This window comes from Orycteropus afer, unplaced genomic scaffold (genome assembly GCF_000298275.1).
Source record: "Orycteropus afer afer isolate SDZICR_OR568_19922 unplaced genomic scaffold, OryAfe1.0 scaffold00099, whole genome shotgun sequence".
NCBI classification, from domain to species: domain Eukaryota; kingdom Metazoa; phylum Chordata; class Mammalia; order Tubulidentata; family Orycteropodidae; genus Orycteropus; species Orycteropus afer.
Window position 1 is genome coordinate 9881316 of NW_006921686.1, and position 6107 is coordinate 9887422.

The following is a 6107-nucleotide window of genomic DNA, read 5'->3' on the forward strand; positions in this document are numbered from 1 at the left end:
GACTATAGCCCCTAGTTACCCTTCAGGCCTGGAACTGAACTCACTCCCCTGGCTTCCAGCCAAACATAGGCATATAGGGCGAACATTTACACCAGGTAAATACACTCCTTAGAATGATCAACCATGGGAGAACAGAAGGGCAGTGTTTGCACAGGGAGATGGCTCAGGAGGCAGGAGTGTGGAGCAAAGAAGGACACGGAAGAGATTAACTACATGGAGGAAGTGGGAAGAGAGCTGTTACACTGTGGGGAATTGCAGTCAATGTGCAGACAATGAAACAAAATGTGTATGAACTGCTGATGGACAACGAATTTGCTCTGTAAACTTTCACCCAAATCACAATAAAAATTTTCAAAAAAGGAAATAGTTGATGAAGGAGGGAGATGGGATAGGAAAGTTTTGTGGTTTTTTTTTTTTTTCCTCAGCCTTTTAAGAAAACTCCTTTTAATATTGTCTTTATGGGGAAAAAAGAAGAAGAAGAAGCGGCAACAGCCCTAGTGATACAGTGGTTAAGTGCTTTGCTGCTAACCAAAAGGTTGGTTGTTCGAACCCACCAGCTCCCCTTCAGGAGAAAGATGAAGCAGTCTGATTCTGTAAAGATGACAGCCTTGGAAACCCTATGGGGCAGTTCTACTCTGTTCTATAGGGTCACATTGGAATCAGGTCAATGGGCTTATTAGAAATAAATAAAAGTACTTAAAAATGTTAAAAAAAAATCTGATAGTCATATCTTTAGTGTTAAGGTGTTTAAAATTTATTTGCATTGATTTACCATTATAATACTACCTAAATTATAATTAACTGAAACAATTTGAATATACTATAGATATTGACCAGGAGTAGTTCTGGTAGCCTAAGGCTACCAGAGGCTAAGTGCCTAAGGCATTTGACTGCTAACCAGAAGGCTGGTGGTTCAAACCCACCAGCCACTCCTCGGAGGGAAGTTGGGTGATCTACTTCTGTAGTGATACTGCCTTAGAAACCCAAAGAGGGGTCGCTATGAGTTGGATCTGACTCGATGGCAGTAAGCTTAGTGTTTTGGGTTTTTATAGATAGTGACCAATAGCTGGTATGGTAGTTCAGTTTGTGTGTCAACCTGGCTGGGCCTGATTGAGTGGCTGGGCAGCTGGAGGTAGTATTCCCCATGATGAGACTGGTAATCAACTCCATGGTGGAGTCTACTGTGAGCAGCTGAGTAGCTGCCTTAGGGATATGGTCTGCTTCCTGTATATAAGGAGAAGCCTTGGGGATAGTTGCTAGCTTATGGCACGCTTAAACCCTGCATGTAGCTGTGTCTTTGTTCAGTAGCCTGCCATTCTCTGCCGACCTTAGGACTTTCAATGGACTTAAATTAATGGCCTGCTGTGTGGTTTGTAACATTGGGACTGTGCCTTTTTACTTGTCAACCTTGGGTTAGTCAGTCTCAGCACCCAGTAGCTGTCTGAGTAAAGCAACACCTCTAGCTCCAGTGGGCCGGGAGCAGGAGGCAGAGCTGAACCCCAAGGTTGAGGGGCTGGCACTTTGAACTTGGATTTAAAGCTTCCAAATTGTAAGAATAAACTCCTGTTTAAGCCATCCCATTTGTGGTAGGTATATCCTTGTCAAGAGCGGCACTAGGTAACCAGAACAACTGGTAAACATGAAAATATTTAACTGCAACTTTAATATTTTGGATGTTAGGGCTTTGTACCTTGAATTAAAGAAGGTTTACTGACATCAGTGTTTGGAATTGCTTCTTTTTGGTATTCTGGATATTTTCATACCTTGGTACAAAGCACCACTGTAATTTTTTTTTTTACTGAAAGGATATTCACATGTAGATTAACATTATGAACATACACATGGATAAAGAGGGTCTGATCAATATGTGCCTTTAAAACTATGTGTGTCCACATCCCTGCTAGAATGTTTACATAGCCCAGTTTTAAGACCATTGAGATAGACCCAACACAGCTGTATTCTCTTCCTAAGCTTTAGTCCACTACTATATCCTTCCACCCTTCAGATTTCTCAGGTGGGGGATGCGTATTTATACTCTGAATGCGTCACTCATGAGTGCCTTTCTTTCCCTTTTGTTCTCAATTCCTAGAACTTTTTTTTGTTGTTGTTGTTATATGCCGTTGAGTCGGACCCGATTCATAACAACCCCTCCTTGGGATTCCGACGCAGTATCACTATGGAAGTGGATTGCCCCATCTTCCTTCCGAGGAGTGGCTGGTGGGTTTGAACCACCAACCTTCTGGTTAGCAGTCAAGTGCCTTAGGCACTATGCTACCAGAGCTCCTTAGAACTTTTTATTAATAGTTAAAAATATTATCACTGCCATTGAGTTGTTTCTGACTCATAGCGACCCTCATTGGGTTTCCAAGGCCGCAAATCTTTATGGAAGTAGGCCACCTCATCTTCTTCCTGTGGAGCAGCTGCTTATGGGTTTGAACCACTGACCTTCTGGTTAGCAGCCAAATGCCTTACCCACTATACCACCATCTCTTTTATTCTATAATTTTCCCCCCAGTGGCATCACTAGAGTTGATGTTGCCCAGTGCAGTAACTCAGGTATCACACCCCTCCCCCCATGGGCCTCCCCCCACACCACACTATAAAGACTTCTTGCTGCTGATGTTAGGTGCTGTCAAGTCTATTCCAACTCATAGCAACCCCGTGTCCAACAGAACAAAACGCTGCCTGGTGCTGCACCGCCCTCACAATCATTGATATGTCTGGGCTCATTGTTGTAGCCACTGTGTCAATCCATCTTGTTGAGAGTCTTCTCCTTTTTTATTGACCCTTCTCTAAGGATGGTCCCTCCTGATAACATGTCCAAAGAATATGAGATAAAGTCCTACCATATCACTTCTAAGGAGAATTCTGGCTGTACTTTTTCCAAGACAGATTTGTTCATTCTGGCAGTCCATAGTATACTCGACTTTTTTCACCAACACCATAATTCAAAGGCATCAATTCTTCTTCAGTCTTCCTTATTCATTGTTCAGCTTTCTCATGTGTATGAGGCAATCAAAAATACCATGGCTTGGGTCAGGTGCACGTTAGCTTTCCAAATGACATCTTTGCTTTTAACACTTTAGAAAGATCTTTTGCAGCAAATTTGTCCAATGCAATATGTTACTTGATTTCTTGACTGCTGCTTCCTTGGTAATGTTTATTATCAATTTTTATCATAGAATTATATGTGATAAATATATTTGTAAATTGCTTAAGTGTAATATTTCTTAGATTAAATGACTACTAACAAAAAATGTTTTGTAAATTCTTTCTACATTGAATTACATTATTAGTAACTGAGTAGAAGCCTTTTTTCATTTTTCTCCTTCTTGAATTACTTAATTGACAAAAAAGTTATTGATACAGGTTCACAAGTACTAATTGCCACAATACTGTAGCTAAGGCATGAGAAAATTTGACACAATCTGCGACTATAAAACACCACCAGCAACGAAGTCAACAGCAAGTGCTTACACTGGTGCATGCAGATGAAACCGTGATTCAGAGCTCCTTGTAACTGGGTAATGCAAAAAATGCATGGAGGTGGCATCTGACCTCCTTTAACTTCATGAGTGGGAGAATCAAGACAAACAGCAACAGCCCAAGGCTGATTCCTATGAGGTGGAGGTCAGCCATGCCGCCATCCTCCATGGCAGAGAGGCAACGTTGGAGAGGCCTGAGAGCAGAAAGCAGCTACAGGAGCTGAGCAAGCTGTTACACAGGCTGTGAGCGGAGCCTGTTAGCCATGGAGAGGCTGATGGCAGACATCAGTTAAGGTTGCTGAGCAAACTGTAACACTGGCTGTGTTATACTGGGCTAATGAAGCACAGAGGCTGATGCCGGAGAAGCCTGATGGCAGAGAAGCCCTATGGTGGACAGCAGCTGAGAGAATGCTCCTGCTCAGAAGCTGTCCTGCATTGAAGAAGCAGTGGGATGTGCTCCATCCCTTCCTGACCTTGCCAGTGTGCTTCCTGACCTCATCCCGAGCTACTCCTATTACTTCCAAATTGATCTTAATCCCGACTTGTAGCCTGTTGCGTCCATAATAAATCACGTAACTGTATGGTGAGTTCTGTGTGGTCACTGCAATGAATTATTGAACCTTGCAGATAAGTAGTGCCATGGGGAGAATGGCTGGTGTCGTAAGTGGGGAAGAGGTTGGACAGCAGAAGTATGTCTGACTTCTACCTCATGGGAACCAGCTTTGCACTGATTCTCATTCTTATCCCACATGAATTAGACAATTCATTGTGCTGCCCTTCACACAGTTTTGAATATTGTAAGTTTTTATATCCGTTAAGTGTGTGTTCTCCTACTTTTTTTTTCTCCCCAAGATTGTTTTGGCTGTTTGAGGTCCCTTGCAATTCCATATGTTTTAGCATCAGATTTGTCATTTCTGCAAAAAAGGCTGTTGGAATCTTAATACAGATTGTGTTAAATTTATAGATCACTTTGGGTAGTAATGACATCTCAATGATATGAAGTCTTCCAATCCATGAACACAAGATGTCTTTCTATTTACTTGGTCTTCTTAAATACTTTCAACAATGTTTTGTAGTTTTAAATGTACTTTTTTTGTTTTTAGTTTTTTAATTTTTTTTTAGTTTTGCAGTATAAATGTACCAGTCTTGCACTTCCTTTGTCAAATATTTTATTCTTTTGATGCTACTGCAAAAGGAAATGTTCTTAAATTCCTGTTTTGTTCATTGTTGGTGTACAGAAACACAACTGATTGTGTGTTAACCTTGTGTCCTACAACTTTGAATTCATTTACTAGCTCTAGTGTGTATTCTTTGTAATTTTTTACATATAAGATCATGTCTTCTGCAAACAGATATAATTTTACTTCTTTCTTTCCAAGTTGGAAGCCTTTTCTTTCTTTTTCTTGCCTAACTGCTCTAGCTAGAACTTCCAGTACAATGTTGAATAGAAGTGGTGAAAGTATACATCTCTGCCTTGTTTCTGATTTCACAGGGAAAACATCCACTTTCACCATTGAGCATGGTTTAGCTGTGTTTTCATAAATTCCTTTTAAAGATTGTGGAAGTTACTTTTTATTCCTACATTGAGTGCTTTTATTTTGAAAGGGTATTGGATTTTGTCAAATGCTGTTCCTTCATTTCATGAGATAATATTATTAATGTATATTACTGATCAATACACTTATGTTGTATTATTCTTGCGCTCCTGGAGTAAGTTCCACTTGATCATGGTGTATAATCGTTTTAATATGGTGTTAGATTCAGTTAGTATTTTGTTAAGGATTTTTTTTAATACTATATTCCTAAGGGATATTGGTCTGTAGTTTTGTTGTGTTCTTTGTCTGGCTTTGGTATCAGGGTGATGCTGGCTTTATAGGTATCTCTGAGTGGCACAAACAAACAATTAAGCACTAAACTATTCTTTTTTTTTTTTAAGAGTTTGACGAGGATTGGTGTTTATTAAATATTTTGTAGAATTCACCAGTAAAGCCATTTGTTCTTGGAATTTTCTTTGTTGAAAGGTTCTTGATTACTGGTTCAAAATGTTTACTCTTATAGGTCTCTCCGATTTTTTCTTGTTGAGTCAGTTTTAGTGAACTGTTGTTTCTAAGAATCTGTCCATTTCATCTAGATTGTCTAATTTGTTGACAGTCAATTATTCATGATGTCCTCTGTATGTCTGCAAAGCCAGTCATAATGCTCCCACTTTCATTTCTGATTCTAATAATTTGAATTTTTTAATTTTGTCTAGCTAAAACTTTGTCAATTTTGTCGACCTTTTCAAATAACCAAATTTTGGTTTTGTTGATTTTTTTCTTTCTTTAATTTAAAAATGTCCTTTTTCTGCAATCCACAAATTTTGTCTTGTTTTCATTAATCTCAAAGTATTTTCTAATTTCATGTTATTTTTCCTTTGACCTATTGGTTGGTTGTTATTAAATTTCCACATTTGTGAGTTTTCTCATTTTTACATATTTTTCATTTTTAGTTTCAGTCTGTTGTTGTTGATATACTACATATGATTTCAATCTTTTATACTTAATTGAAACTTTTGGAACCATTTTACATCTGAACAGGCAATGTATGAGGGTAACAATTTCTCCACATACTTATCAACACTTA